This window comes from Jaculus jaculus, chromosome 2 (assembly GCF_020740685.1).
Source record: "Jaculus jaculus isolate mJacJac1 chromosome 2, mJacJac1.mat.Y.cur, whole genome shotgun sequence".
Lineage (NCBI taxonomy): Eukaryota > Metazoa > Chordata > Mammalia > Rodentia > Dipodidae > Jaculus > Jaculus jaculus.
The window spans coordinates 53,219,726-53,234,375 of record NC_059103.1 but is presented as its reverse complement, the minus strand read 5'-3'; positions in this window follow the sequence as shown (position 1 = coordinate 53,234,375).

The window sequence follows — 14,650 nt, the reverse complement described above, 5'->3', positions numbered from 1 at the left end:
CCTCAGAGATGAGGATCTCCTTCCAGAGGAAAAGAGCCACTGCTTCATTATTCTGAACTGAGAAGATCCCTATGAGTGTGAAATAACTATGACCACATAGTGGAGACTCTCATCTGTGGAGAGCAGGAGTAACCATGGCTGGATAGTGGGGACAGTGGTCTATGGAGAGCAAGAGGGGGAAATGGGTCCTCCTAGTGAGGAAACTCAATCTGAGTGCCCAAGCAACATGAAGCCATTGCAAAGGACTAGGAAATAGACACACATCCTCTGAATTATAACTCTGAAAGTTCATAGATTCTGGGAAGAAGTGGTCTTTGGGGGATAGAGTTAAGAGATTTGCACAGCGAGCAGATTTAGGTGTGAGGTGACTATGATAGCAATTGTCCGGGTCTGTGTTGTATTGCTAGGACGAAGTGCTGGGAAGTCGGCTCAGTGGGTAAAGCACTTGCTATACAGGCATGAGGACCTGAGTTTAGGTCCCCAGCACTCATGTACAATGTTGGGCATGGCGGTACGTGACTACAATTCCAGTGCTGGGAGGAGGAAACAGGTCGTTCTCCGTGAGCCTGTTGGCTAGCTAGTCTAGTTGAAACAGTGAGCTCTAGGTTCAGTTAAAGACCTCGTCTCAGGAAAAAAGTAAGGTAGGGAGAAATTAAGGAAGATACCTGTGCTGGTGGTTTCAGGTGTCCCCACAAACATGTGTTTTGAACGCTTGACCCCCAGCTGATGGCAATTTACAAATTGCAACTTTCTTGGAGGGGATAGAGTTATGAGTGTTATAGCCAGCTTCCTTTTCCCAGTGTTTGGCACACTCTCCTGTTGCGGTTGTCTATCTCATGTTTGCCAGAAGATGATGTTCATGCCATGTTTTCCCTACCATCATGGAGCTTCCCCTTGAGTCTGTAAGCCAAAATAAACCCTTTCTTCCCACAAGGTGCTTTTGGTCAGGTGCTTTCTGCCAGCAATAAGAAGTTAAGTACGACAGTAAAATTAATACCAAGAAGTGGGATTGTTACTGATAGAAAACTGATTCTTTGGCTTTGCCTTTTGGAATTGATCCACAGGAGGAATGTGGGTGGATTTGAAACCTTGACCTGAGAAATGGCTTGCAGGGCTGTCAGTGTAGCTTGATGGATTCTGGTAGGAGTTGAAAGAGCTGAATACGGTAAGAACTATGAACTGTGAGATTTTGCTTATGAGGGGAAGAATAAAGTCTGCAGGGACTGGGCTAGAAGCAGTTTGTATGAGAGGCTTACTGCATTCTGCCTGCTGATGTCCTGAGAATTTGCGCGGGGTTGCGCAGCATACAAATGGACTGGTGTGAGCAGACGAATATGGCACACAGAGGAAATCTTTGGGCTGAAACTGCTGCCCTTTCAGCTGCAGTCATTTTAGAGATTACAATCATTGACATTGGGTCAGCTGATCTACACTGGGACAGCCGGAAGAATGCAGACTCTTTTGGAAGTAAGTAGCTTAAACACTGAAGGAGTGTCCTGCTCACCAAAGTCAGCTTTATCACCCCCAGATTATCCAATTAATATCTCACCAGGTACTATGGAGTATAACAAATGCAGAAAAGATAAGGTCATTGTATTTGCAACATGGTTTTTGTTTGTTTTTTTTTGTTTGTTTGTTTGTTTTTGTTTTGGAAATGACCCTGGCCAGTGAGAAGCAGGCTTGTTGTGTGGAGGCTGGATGGAGCCATGAGGATGAACCCTGGGTTGCAGTGGAGACCCAATGGAAATGCCAGGACTATGGAATGGCTGCCTAGAACGGCAGCCAGCACTGAATGGAATATACCTAAGGGTATGAACAGAAAATCTGGGCGGGGGGGGGGGCGGGGGGAGAACTGGAACTCCAGAACTTGTCACTGGTTAGAATTATCTGGACTTAGAGTTTGATGTTTACCCTGTCTGTTTTAAATCTTGTATTGGTTCAGTCTTTGTTTGTTATGTCCAATGCCATCTTTTGTAATGTGAATGTTCATTCTGTGCCTTTATGGTAGTTTTTTGTATTTTGTATTACAGCTCAGTTCAAAGACCTTGGACTATGAGGATGTTCAAACATCACTGGAATTCATGTAAAAAAAAAAAAAAAACTATAGGGACTTGGACTAGAGAGATTGCTCAGTGGTTGAGGTACTTGTCTGAAATGCCTAATGACCCAGGTTCTATTCCCCAGACCCATGTAACCCAGATGCACAAAGTGGTGCATGCATCTGGAGTTCATATGAAGTTGCTAGAGGCCCTGGTGTACCTATTTACTTTTTCTCTCTTCCTCTCACCCCTTGCAAATAAATAAATAAAGTATTTTTTTAACCATGAGTACTTTAAAAATTGGATTGAATGCATTTGTGTTTACATCATGAATGGTTATCAGTTTTGGGGAGCCAAGGGTGGAATGAGGTGATTTGATTCACGTGTCCCTCATAAATGTATGGGTTCTGAATGCTAGGTTCTCAGTTGATGGCATTTGGGAGTTGCAACCTTATTGGAGGTATGTTGTTGAGGGTGAGCTTATGGATGTGACAGCCAGCTTCCCCTTGCCAGTGTTTGGCACACTATCCAGCTGGTGGTGTTCATCCACCTGATGTTAGCCAGAGGTGATGTCCATCCTTTGCTCATGTCATGTTTTCCCTGCCATCATGAAGCTTCCCTTGATCCTCCTGCAACTGCTTTTGGCTGGGTGCTTTCTGCCAGGAATGAGAAGGTAACTGCAACACCCTACATGCACCTCTGACCTCCACATGCACATACATACATATGAGCACATACACACATACTCACACACCACAGAGAGAGAGAGAGAGGCTGGGTGATTAGTAAAGAAACTGGGACCTGGTGTGATGGTGCACACCTTTAATCCCAGAAGTTGGGAGGCAGAGGTAGGAGGATAGCTGTGAGTTCAAGGCCAGCCTGAGAATACATAGTAAGTTGCAGGTCAGCCTGGGCTAGAGCAAGACCCTACCTTGAAACCCCCTACAAAAAAAAAAAAGAAAGAAAGAAAAGAAAAGGAGCCAGGCATGGTAGTGCACACCTTTAATCCCAGCACTCAGGAGACAGAGGTAGGAGGATCAACATGAGTTCAAGGCCACCCTGCGACTACAGAGTGAATTCCAGGTCAGCCTGGGCTAGAGTGAAACCCTACCTCAAAAAGAAAAGAAAGAAGGAAGGAAAGGAGGGAGGGAGAGAGGGAGAGAAGGAAGAGAGGGAGGGAGGGAGGAAGGGAGGAAGGAAGGAAGGAAGGAAGGAAGGAAGGAAGGAAGGAAGGAAGGAAGGAAGGAAGGTGGGAGAGAAAGAAAGAAGGAAAGAAAGATACTGGGGCTATTGAATCCACAGTTCAGAAGGTCCAAGTGCATGGCCTGGGTATCTGCTATGCAGTGCTGAGGACCTTGTAGGGACAGCCACACATGATGGGGCTGCATGGAAAGGCCTTACAAATGGGACATGGTATTAGATGCACAATGGGAGCAGCTAAACAATGAAATGAAAACAAAACACCAAAGAAAGAAACTGAGAAAAACAAGAAGATAGAAAGATCATGTTCATGAATTGGAAGAATTAATAATCATGAAAATAGCCATCCTCCCAAAACAATACACAGATTCAATGCAATTCCAGTCAAAATTCCTGCAAGAAAATTCTTCCCAGAAATAGAAAAAATAACCTCAAAATTCATTTGGAAGCATGAAAGGCTTCAAATAGCCAAAAACGTCATCAGTAAAAAGAATACTGTTGGTGGTATCCTCATACCTGATTACAAGATACATTACAAAGCCATAGTGATAAAAACAGCATGGTACTGGCAGAAAAACAGACACTTCGACCAGTGGATTAGAACAGGAGATCCAGATATAAGCAACCTGATATTTGACAGAGGCCAGAACACACAATGAAAAGGCATTTTCAACAAATGGTGCTGGAGAAACTGGATAATCACATATGGAAGAGTGAACAAAAATCAACTCCAAATGCATCAAGGGCCTCAATATAAGACCTGAACCTGTGAAACAATTACAGGAAAGAGTAGGGAAAACACTCTAAGATACAGGCATAGAGAAAGACTTTCTGAATAAGACCCTTAATAGCCCAGGAAATTTGTCAAACACTTAACCATTGAGATCTCATGAAACTAACATGTTATTGCACAGCTAAAAAAAAAAACTACCAACAGAATCAGCAGACAACCTACAGAATGGAAGAAAATCTTTGCCAGCTCTGCAACTGACAGATGATTAATATCTGGAATATATACAGAACTCAAAAAAGCAATAAAAGAATCAATCTAGCCACTCAAAAACTGTGTCAGGTAACTGAACAGCAAATTCTCAAAGGAAGGAATACAAATGATCAATAAATTTCTAAAACATGGTTAGCATCTTTAGTCATCAGAAAAATGCAAATTAAAACTACTTTACATCTGTGTACTTTATATCTATGTAGGGCTGGAGGGAGGGGTGGTTTAATGGTTAAGCCACATGCCAAAGGACCCAGGTTTGACTCCCCAGGACCCATGTAAGCCAGATGCACAAGGTGGTGCATGAGCCTAAAGTTCGTTTGCAAGGGCTAAAGGTCCTGGTGAGCCCATTCTCTCTCTCTCTCTCTCTCTCCTCTCTCTCTCTCTCCCTCAAACAAATAAAATAAAATAAAAGTTTTTTTTTTAAACCTACTTTAAGATTCCATGTCACTCCAGTCAGAATAACTATCATCAAACAACAAATGTTGGCAAAGGTGTGGAGAAAGAGTAAACCTCATACACTGTTGATATGAGTGTAAACGTGTAGAGTTACTATGGAAATCAGAATTGAGGTTTTTCAAAAAAAATTACATTTGATCCAGCTATACCATCCTGGACATATACCCTAAAGACTGTACTCTTTACTACAGAGAGCCTTGTACAGCCATGATTTTTGCTGCTCTATTCACAATAGGTAGGAAATGGAATCAGGCCAGATGCCCACCAACTGATGAATGGATAATGGAGATGTGGTACATATACACAATGGAAATTCTCTTCAGTGGTAAAGAAAAAAGAAATTATGAAATTTTCAAGGAAGTAGCTGGATGTGGAGAAAATTATTCTGAGGTAACCCATGGTCAGAAAGACAAATGTGACATGTTCTCTCTCACATGTGAATCCTAATATTGAATAGTTCGATTTCCTTGTAAGTTGTAGTAAGCAACAGTAGTGCTGGTCACAAAGCTAAAATAAAGCTTAGAGAATAGAAGCAAGAAAGGATTAGAGGACGGGATAGCAGACAGGCAAGTGGCAGGTCAGAATACCAGGGGATGGAAGAGTATAGAGGTGGAGAGGGGAAAGGAAGAAAGAGGAGAGGGAGGAATACACGAAACTAAAGATGGCATGAATTAGTACTATAGAAACCTACTTCCACATTAGCTAAAGAGTGAGTTGGGGCCAAAGTACCCTGCTAGGGTATAATAATGCAAACTCTAATGAGAATACTTTCATTTGAAAAGAGACTGCTAAACAGAGAGACCTCCAGGACATCCTGTTGAGCAGGGTCACCCAGGAAGTCATTTTTCCAAGGCATAGCTGCTCAGAGATCTCTGCAGCTGTGGAAGGGGACCAGGCTACCTTTTGAGCTGGCAGCAGAACCTGATGACAGCATCCACATATTGCTGATTTCCCAGGTATGCAGAATGAAAGCATGATGGGATTATCACTAAGAGATTTATTCTAGCAAGGTGATTTGATCTTTTGTTTCTTTATGGTTTGTCTTTTATATAGTCATCTTTAGTGTTGAGTATGAGGCCATCAAAAATCACCTAAATGCAACAAATTATTTTGAAATGATAACACCTAAACGTGGTCCTTAATTTAAGAAGAAAAACAGAATGAACAATGGAAAACACGCCAGTAAGAATCCTGTCTACTTGCATTCCATTCTGCTTCAGGTGTTGTGATTTTTATTATATTATTTATTTACTTATTTGGCAGAGAAAGAGGAAGAGCGAGAGAGAGAATAGGTGCTCCAGGGCCTCCAGCCACAGCAGACAAACACCAGGATGCATGCACCCCCTTGTGCATCTTGCTAACGTGGGTCCTGGGGAATTGAACCTGGGTCCTTTGGCTTTGCAGGCAAACAGTTTAACCGCTAAGCCATCACTCCAGCCCTCTTCTTCTTTTATGTTTTATTTTATTTTGTGATTTTCTTTTTATATTGACTTGACTGCTGTGACAAAATACCTGACAAAGAAAACTGGAGGAAGAGGGCTTTGTTTGGGCTCACAGTATGAGTGTACAGTCCATCATGTCAGGGAAGGCATAGCAGCAGTAGTGTGAGGTCACATTGTATTTGCAGTCAGAAAACAGAGAGAATGTTGATAAGATACAAATAATTGTTTCTTTTTTTTTTTGGTTTTGGTAAGAGTTGCTTTATAGAGTAAATAGGACATATTTTGGAGAAAATTTAATGGACTGCTAAGAAGAATATGTGTTCTGCAATTGTTGGATATAATATTTTGTAGATGTCTGCTAAGTCCTATACAGTTTAACTCTGGCATTTCTTTGTTAATTTTTTTTTGGGGGGGGTCTGGATGACCTATATATTGATTAAAGTGAATGGGGTACTGAGATTATTCACTATTATTGTACCTGAACTTGTCTGTACCCTTATGTTCAGTAGTGTTCCTTTCATAAAATTGGATATACTAGTGTTTGGTACATATTTACAATCATTAAATCTTACATCTTCTTCTTGACTTTAGGTTTTCTTTGTCATGTATGAGTACAGCTGCTCCTATTTGCTTTCTGATTACATTTTCTAGAAAAATTATTCTTAATCCTTTCACTTTCAGTCTGGGTGTGTTTGTGGTAAATGACTTTTTTGCAGACAGAAAATATTTGAATCTTGCTTTTTAAAGAATAGCTTTACTGGATGTAATAATTGTTGGCAAGGCTTTAGATACATTATTCCATGCTCTCCTGTCCTGTAGAGTTTCAACTGAGAGGTCTACTATGATTCCAGTAGGTTTAACTTTGTTAGCAAATTGGCACTTCATTCTTTAAGCTTTCAATATTTTTGTTTTGTTCCTTATTCTTAGAATCTTAAGGACAATATGAGATTCTTTTCTAGTCATGTCTGAGTTCCTAAATAATCCTTGTATTTGGATGTCTACTTTCTTTCCTAGAAGTTTTGGGGTTTGGGATATAATTTCATTGAATACACTTTCCATTCCTTCAGTCTTGGTGTTATTTTTGTTGTTGCTGCTGCTATTATCTAATACCTGATATCAACAATGTTAAGTGAGGAAGTATTTATTTTGGCTCACAGTTTCAGAGGGCTCAGTCCATCATGACAGGAAGATTATGTTGCAGTAGTTCACATCATGATGGAAAGGAAACAGAAAAAGGAAGAATTCATTTCACCATTTTATTCAGCTACTGAAGAGTTATAAACATTTGGAATAGTCATGTTGCCTTACTTTTTCATTTTCTTGAATTTCTATGTCATTATTTCCCCTTCATTTGGGATGGATATCTCTTTCAGTTTCACAGGGGCATGATCTCAGTGGGCAAGATAAGGGCCCAATCAACAGTATCACTCAGACAGAAGAAAACAAAGGGCCATAATATCAATGACACCAAACTAGCTCAGACATAGGAATACAATAAAAATCAACTAAAGATAACCATTACAAAATTTGTAATCACAGAAGAAAGACAAAAATAATATATAATTATTAATGTATGTACATATATGTTATACTTATGTTTATGGAAGACATATATGTATTATGTTTGTGAGTAGGATATATACATTGCTATTATATATGTGTAGTTGCATATATGAAATGTAATATAATATGCAATACATGTGTGTAATATATATGTATGTTTTTTAAAACTGAGTTTAAAGCTTCAGCTCCTAGCAGGTAGACTCCTGCTACAGGGGGCATGTCATTGGAGGGGGAATCTAATTCCAGTCCAAAGGTATAGGCAGAGCAGTTTGAGTTCTGGGTTCCAGTTTGATGCTTTTGGATTTTACTTGTTGCTCAGTTTTGCTCTCTGATTGGAGCCAGCTTCTACCACCATTGATGGAACTTCCTCTGTACCTGTAAACTTGAAATAAATCCCCTCCTCCCATAAACTGTATATTGTTGGATTATCGTCCCAGCATTGTGGAGCTGACAATAACAGAATTTGGTACCAGAGAGTTGGGGTCTTGCTGTGATGGATAGTACCATGATTATTTTGGTCTTTTAGAACTTGTGTGCTGGAGGAACATGGAAGCACTTTGAACTTGCAATTGAAGATGCCTTACAGATCATTAAGCCAGATTTTATGGGAAATTCTAGTAAGAGTTTGAACATTTTAAGTACATAGAGAATTGTGTTGGCTTATGAACTTTCAAAGGGGAAGGAAGGACATTAGAGAACTTTGTTGGAACTGGGCTATTGTCATGAGGGCTGTCTATGTTCTTGTGCCCAAGCTCTAAATTTTGAGCAATGTTGAATTTAAAAGTAATATACTTGTATGCTTGGCAGAAGATATACAACTGAAAGATGTACAATTGAAGGTTGGAAAAATTCAAGTACATTTAAAGTTACTGACCCTGGGCTAGAAAGATGGCTTAGCAGTTAAAGCACTTGCCTGCAAAGCCAAAGGACCCAGGTTTTATTCCACAGGACACAGGTAAGCCAGATACACAATGTGGCACTTGCATCTGGAGTTTGTTTACAGTAGCTGGAGGCCCTGGTGTGCCCATCCTCCCCACCCCCATTTGCCTCTTTCTCTCTCTCTCTCAAATAAATAGATGAAAATAAAATATTTTTTAAAAATAAATAAACAAATCTGCTCACCCAGAGGCTGATTTTAGGTTGCTACTGCTGTTATTGTTAAACAGATTACCACCATTAAGGGTGGGCCAACTGCTTTATATTGAAACAATGGAAAGGGTGCCTGAAAATTATGTTTATCCAGAAAAAGCTGAATGATAGAAATGCAAATTATTTTGTAAGAAGATGATTTAAAGGACGAATTCTGAAAATGTAACCTGCTTTCAAGGTCAAGATGTTCTTGTTGCCAGGCATGGTGGCACACACCATTAATCCCAGCACTCAGTAGGCAGAGATAGGAGGACTGCCATGAGTTCGATACCACCCTGAGACTACATAGTGAATTCCACATCAGCCGGGGCTAGAGTGGTGAGACCCTACCTCAAAAAAAAAAAAAAAAAAAAAGATGTATTTGTCCCTGGATTAAGAAAATGGTTGTTTTGCTGGTATTGGTTTTGGAAGCACAAAAAATGCATGATCATGAAGTGGGTATTTAAGTGCACATGGTTCCAGGAGCTGCTGATAAAATGCAGCATGTGAAGTAGGGTGATGTGTTGAGAGGCTAGTGTGGTCATTGTTTGATTAACCATGGTTTGCAGTGGAGAACTGAATGTTTTTTATACCAGGATTATATGGAGGCTACCTTGAAGTGTTGTTGGCTTGGGATGAAAGTTTTCCCCTGCTACTCAGCCCAGCTAGAGGGATGGAAATTTGAAATCCAGAGACTATCATCACTGGCTATAGATGTCAGACTTAAATTCAAATATTGATATTTACCTAATAGTTATTGATTTTGCATTGATTCAGTCTCTCTTTATCATGCTTTATAGCAATGGAAATGTTTGCTCTGTGCCACTATATGTTGGACATATTGAACTTGTTTTGATTTTATAGCACTCACTGTTAAGTCTTGAATATCAGATGAAACTTGGGACTTTGAAATAGTCTTAAAGTTGGTAAAGACTATGGGAACCTTTGACTTTGGACTGAATACAATTTGCAGTGTGAGATGGACATAAGTCTATGAAAGCCAGGGGAAGGATATAGTAGTTTGAATGTTTGGCTCCATAGACTCAGTGTTTTATTAAAACTGAGTTTGTAGCTTTAGCCCCTAACAGGCAGACTCCTGCTACATGGGGATGTGTCGTTGGAGCAGATCCAAATTCCAGCCCAAATTTGTATAGAGAGAAGTTTGAGCACTAGTGGTGATTGCTTGTGGTACTGGCTACTGGTTTACTTGCTACTTTTTCTCTCTGCTTGGATGTATAGAATTAAGCCGTTTTTGTTTTGTTTTTTTTTTTTACCATTGATGAAACTACACTTGGATCTGTAAGCTTGAAATAAATCCCTTCCTTTCATGAACTGTGTCTGTTTGGAAGTTCATCCCAGCAAGGAGGAGCTGACTATAACATACATAAAAACAAATGTGTGTATGTATATATTATATAAACTTTATTAATCTATAGTAAATATACATTATTAAAATAATATAAATTATTAAGTTAAATTGATGAGGGGAAAAGTAATAATAAAATAATAAAATGAAGTAGCAAGCAGAGAAATTCTGAGAGGTTTTGGCCTAAGTGTTAGTCATGGGGCTTTGCCTATCATTGTTTTTCAGTATAGTAATTCTCACCCCTGATTTCACATGTTAGGCCTGGACTTATTTCTCTCTTTTTTCCAAAGCAGGAGGCATCATCACTCTCTGTGCTGGGCTAGCTTCTTAGTGTTGAGAAGGGCACATCTGGACAATATTCCTGCCCTCTTTAATACATCTTTTCATTTTATTATACTAAAAGCACCACAGTCTCTTGCCCATTTTCCCTGGCTCTTTTAGAGGCAGCTTTGTGGACTTAATATGGAGTATCAGTGGGGAGAAGAATTCTGAAGGATTTTACTCAGCCACCACCTTGCTCTTTACCATAAATAAATATTTTTAACCAAATTTGGAAAGTTCTCCATTATTTCTTTGAATTTTTTCTACTCATTTCTATTTCTCTTCTCTTTCTGGTTTCTACTTTATTTGCTCATTTTCCTTTATTTTCTATTTTTGGGGGGTTGAACACTTTCTATTGATCTCTCAAGTTCACTGATCCTTTCTTTGATAAGTTCAAATCTGCTGTTGGGCCTCTCTATTAAATAGCTTGATTTGGGAATTGAATTTCCAACTTCAGGGATCTTCATGCAGCTATTTGATCAGACACTGTCTTAAGATCACATTTGCTTCCTTACCCGTGTGTCCTGCAGGTTCTTGAACTATTTATGAAGACTGCCTTGAAGTCTCTGTCAAATGTGACACCTGCTACTTCACAGGTATGATGCTGGTTGCCTGCTTTGATGGTCACATTTTGTGGCTAATCCTGTTTCTCTGAGTGTCTTGTAATGTTTTATTGAAAACTAGACATTTGAGGCAATAAATCACAGCAACTCTGGGTATATGTTCATTCATTTACCCTCATGCTTATTTCTGTCCTTGTCTCATTTGTTTGTGACTTAGGAAGGTACCAGACTAATTTAGTAAATTCTGCTTCATCTTTTCTGTAACTCTTTGGAGGGCAAGTCTCTGAGAAGCACACTGTTACCCTAAAATGATAGTAGGTTTCCCAACCTATTGTACTGGTGGTTTGTGTGTGTATAGATGGCTATGTTTGTATGTCTATGTTATTGGGGGTGAACCAAAAATCTTATATATGTTAAACAAGTGCTCTTTCGTTTATCTACATCTCTAGACTACTTTAGAGTCAGAGTCGTATTAAGGCCTAGGCTGGCCTCCAGCTTTCCATGAAGCCCAGGTTGGCCTTGAACTTGTAGCCATCCTGCCTCAGCTTGTGAAGTAGCTGTGATGGTAGGTGCGCATCATCACACATGACACCTGATTTTCACAGTTCCTAATTAAACCATCTGCTTCATTTGGTCTACTCCCCAGCCCCTCAGGGCCCAGCTACCAGAACTTGTTTCCATAGTGCCCTGGGGCATAACTTGCTCATCGGTCTGATCCAATTAAATTCTGCCAGAGGCAATCACTGAGATTGGTCTTAACTACCACTTGCATTGGTTCTTCCTGGTAAATTAAGGTTTATGATTTACCTTGTTGGTCATATTAAAAGAACAACATTGCTTTCAACAGTATCCTTATGGGTCTGGAGAGATTGCTCAATGGATAAAGTGCCTGTTACACAAGTATGAGAACCAAGGATGAGTAACCCTGGCATTCATGTAAGGGCAGACATGGTAACTCCAGCACTCTTATAGTGAAATAGGAGGTAGAGACAGACCTGGAATATACAGCAGTGAACAAGAGAGCTGCCCCAAACAAGGGAGAAGGCAAAAGCCAACACTTAATGTCCTATGACCTGCACACATGCACTGTGGCACACACATACCTGCACACACATATACCACAAGATTTTTTTAAGTGTCCTTATGTGTGAGTGCCCCCATATTTGTTCCTTTGGGGGGTGCCTTGGCATTCTTTCTTATGAGATGTTTGGGTTTACACAGCCCACAAGAGGCCACCCTCACTTCTGATAGCAGCTGCAAGTTTAAGAAGTTCCCCGAATCACACTTAGTGGTGACAATCTGCTAGCAGGACTTGCAGAGTTCACATGAAGCTGTCACACTGTGGTTACAGTTCATCACAGGAAAAATACGCAGCCTAAAGTCGGCCAGGGAGAGAGAATGATCCTATGGAGATACGGAATGTGCTAAATGTGAGTCCTCCATTGTCTTCTGTTTCTGGAATCAGGACACACCATCGATATGTGACAGTACACATGGACTGTGCCAGCCAAGGAAATTAACCCAGCCTCAGGGATGAATGCCTGGGGGACTCATCACATAAGTTTGGCTGGTTGTCCACTTAAGTCTCTAGTCTCCAGCATCCCCCAGACCTCACTTAAAGCGCCTTCCCTACACCACACTGCTCAGGTGGGTAGCTTCTATTTAGACATGACCAGATCCCTTTCAAATTTGCCTTACTAGACTATCCAATGTGACCCCAGGCCCCAGGTAAACCAAGACATCCCTACTAGGCACGACATTCCAAGAAGATAAAGTTTACAGCCTGAAGGATCACTTGTAAAGTCTATGAACAGATGGACAGTGGTGTATAGAAATCTGTGGATCTATTTTCCAGAGAAATCAGCAAAGCTGGTAAAAACTATAGACAATGTTTCAAAGGCCATTTGAAGGACATCAAGGCCATGAAAAAGCCTTGATGCAGGAAAAACAAATGGAACTTGGGTGAGGACAGTGAGGAACCTGCATCATTTGTGCCCTGACCACGTCCCTTTTGCTCCTCAGCACCTCTCCTTGGTGGCAGCTCCACTTTGAGTAGCTGTGATGGTTTCTATTGCCAACTTGAAGGACCATAGAATCACCTGTAATCTTGAGTAGGTTAACTGAGGTCATGGGCCAAGTTCTGGGTTGTATAAAAAGGATAGAGCTGCTGGGCATGGTGGCTGTGGTTGTTTGATTCAGGTGTCCTCCATTAACACAGGTGTTCTGAATGCTAGGTTCCTAATTGATAGAGATTTGGGAATTAACACCTCCAGGAGGCAATGTATTGTTGGGGGTGGGCTTATGGGTGGTATAGCCAGTTTCTCCATGCCAGTGTTTGGCACACCCTCCTGTTGCTATTATTGTCCACCTTATGTTGTCCAGGGGGTGATGTTCACCCTCTGCTCATGCCATTGTTCTCCCCTGCTATCGTGGAGCTTCCCCTCGAGCCTGTAAGCCAAAATAAACCTCTTTTCCCACAAGCTGCTCTTAGCTGGGTGAGTTCTACCAGCAATGTGAGCCTGACTGCAACAGCAGCATACACTCTTAATCCCAGCACTCGGGAGGCAGAGGCAGGAGGATCACTGTGAGTTCGAAGACAGTCCGAGACTTCATAGTAAATTCCAGGTCAGCCTGGGTTAGAGCAAGACCCTATCCTGGAAAAAAAAGAAGAAAAGAAAACAGCTGAGAGCTGGCTGAGCCCCAGCATGCGTCGCTCTGCTCTTCCTCCTCACTGTGGACTGAAAGTGATCCACTCCTGCAGCCATACCTTTCCTGCCACGCTGAACTGCAACCTGAAGCTGTGAGCTAAAATAAACCCTGGCTCCCTTAAATTGATTTTCATCACATATTTTGTCTCAGCAATGAGAAAGTAACTGGTACAGTAGGTGTGGCCAAAAGGACAGTGCTCACCCTCTTCTGGGATCCCCACTGAGAGTCTCTTTATCTGACTGCACGGGTGAGGGCTTGGAAAGGATAGCTCTTACCTCCTCAGCTGCAACCACAAAGATCTAAATATCTTCCATGGGGAGTAATTGAACACAATGCCAGTGGCTTCCCCAGCCCCAGTCAGAGTCACAATGGTGATCTTACCATAGAAGGCACACACATAATGTTTCCTGACTCTCTGTTACAATTTGGAGAAGTATCTCCCAAAGGTGCATGTGATAATGGCTTGGTCACCAGCCTGTGATGCTAATGGAAGGTTGCGGAACCAGGAGGCAAGGACCTACTGGGAGGGAGTTAGGTCATTAGGGTATACCTGAGAAGATATGAAAACCCCACCACTCACCCACTCACCCACTCTCCCTCCATCCCTTTCATGATGGGAGCCCAATTTCTCTACCTTTCACTCCCCACTATGATGTTCTTGCCTCACTACAGACGCAAAGGCAACAAGGCCCAAGTCCCCAGGGACTAAAACCTCTGAAACTGAGTCAAAAGAAACGTTTCTACCTTGTAAGTTGTCTAGCTCAGACATTTTGTCACAGCAATGGAAAGCTAATTAATACTAATAATCATGTGGGATTTTCTGGTTTCACTTACAGTGATATACTTTCCTTTTCTGTAAG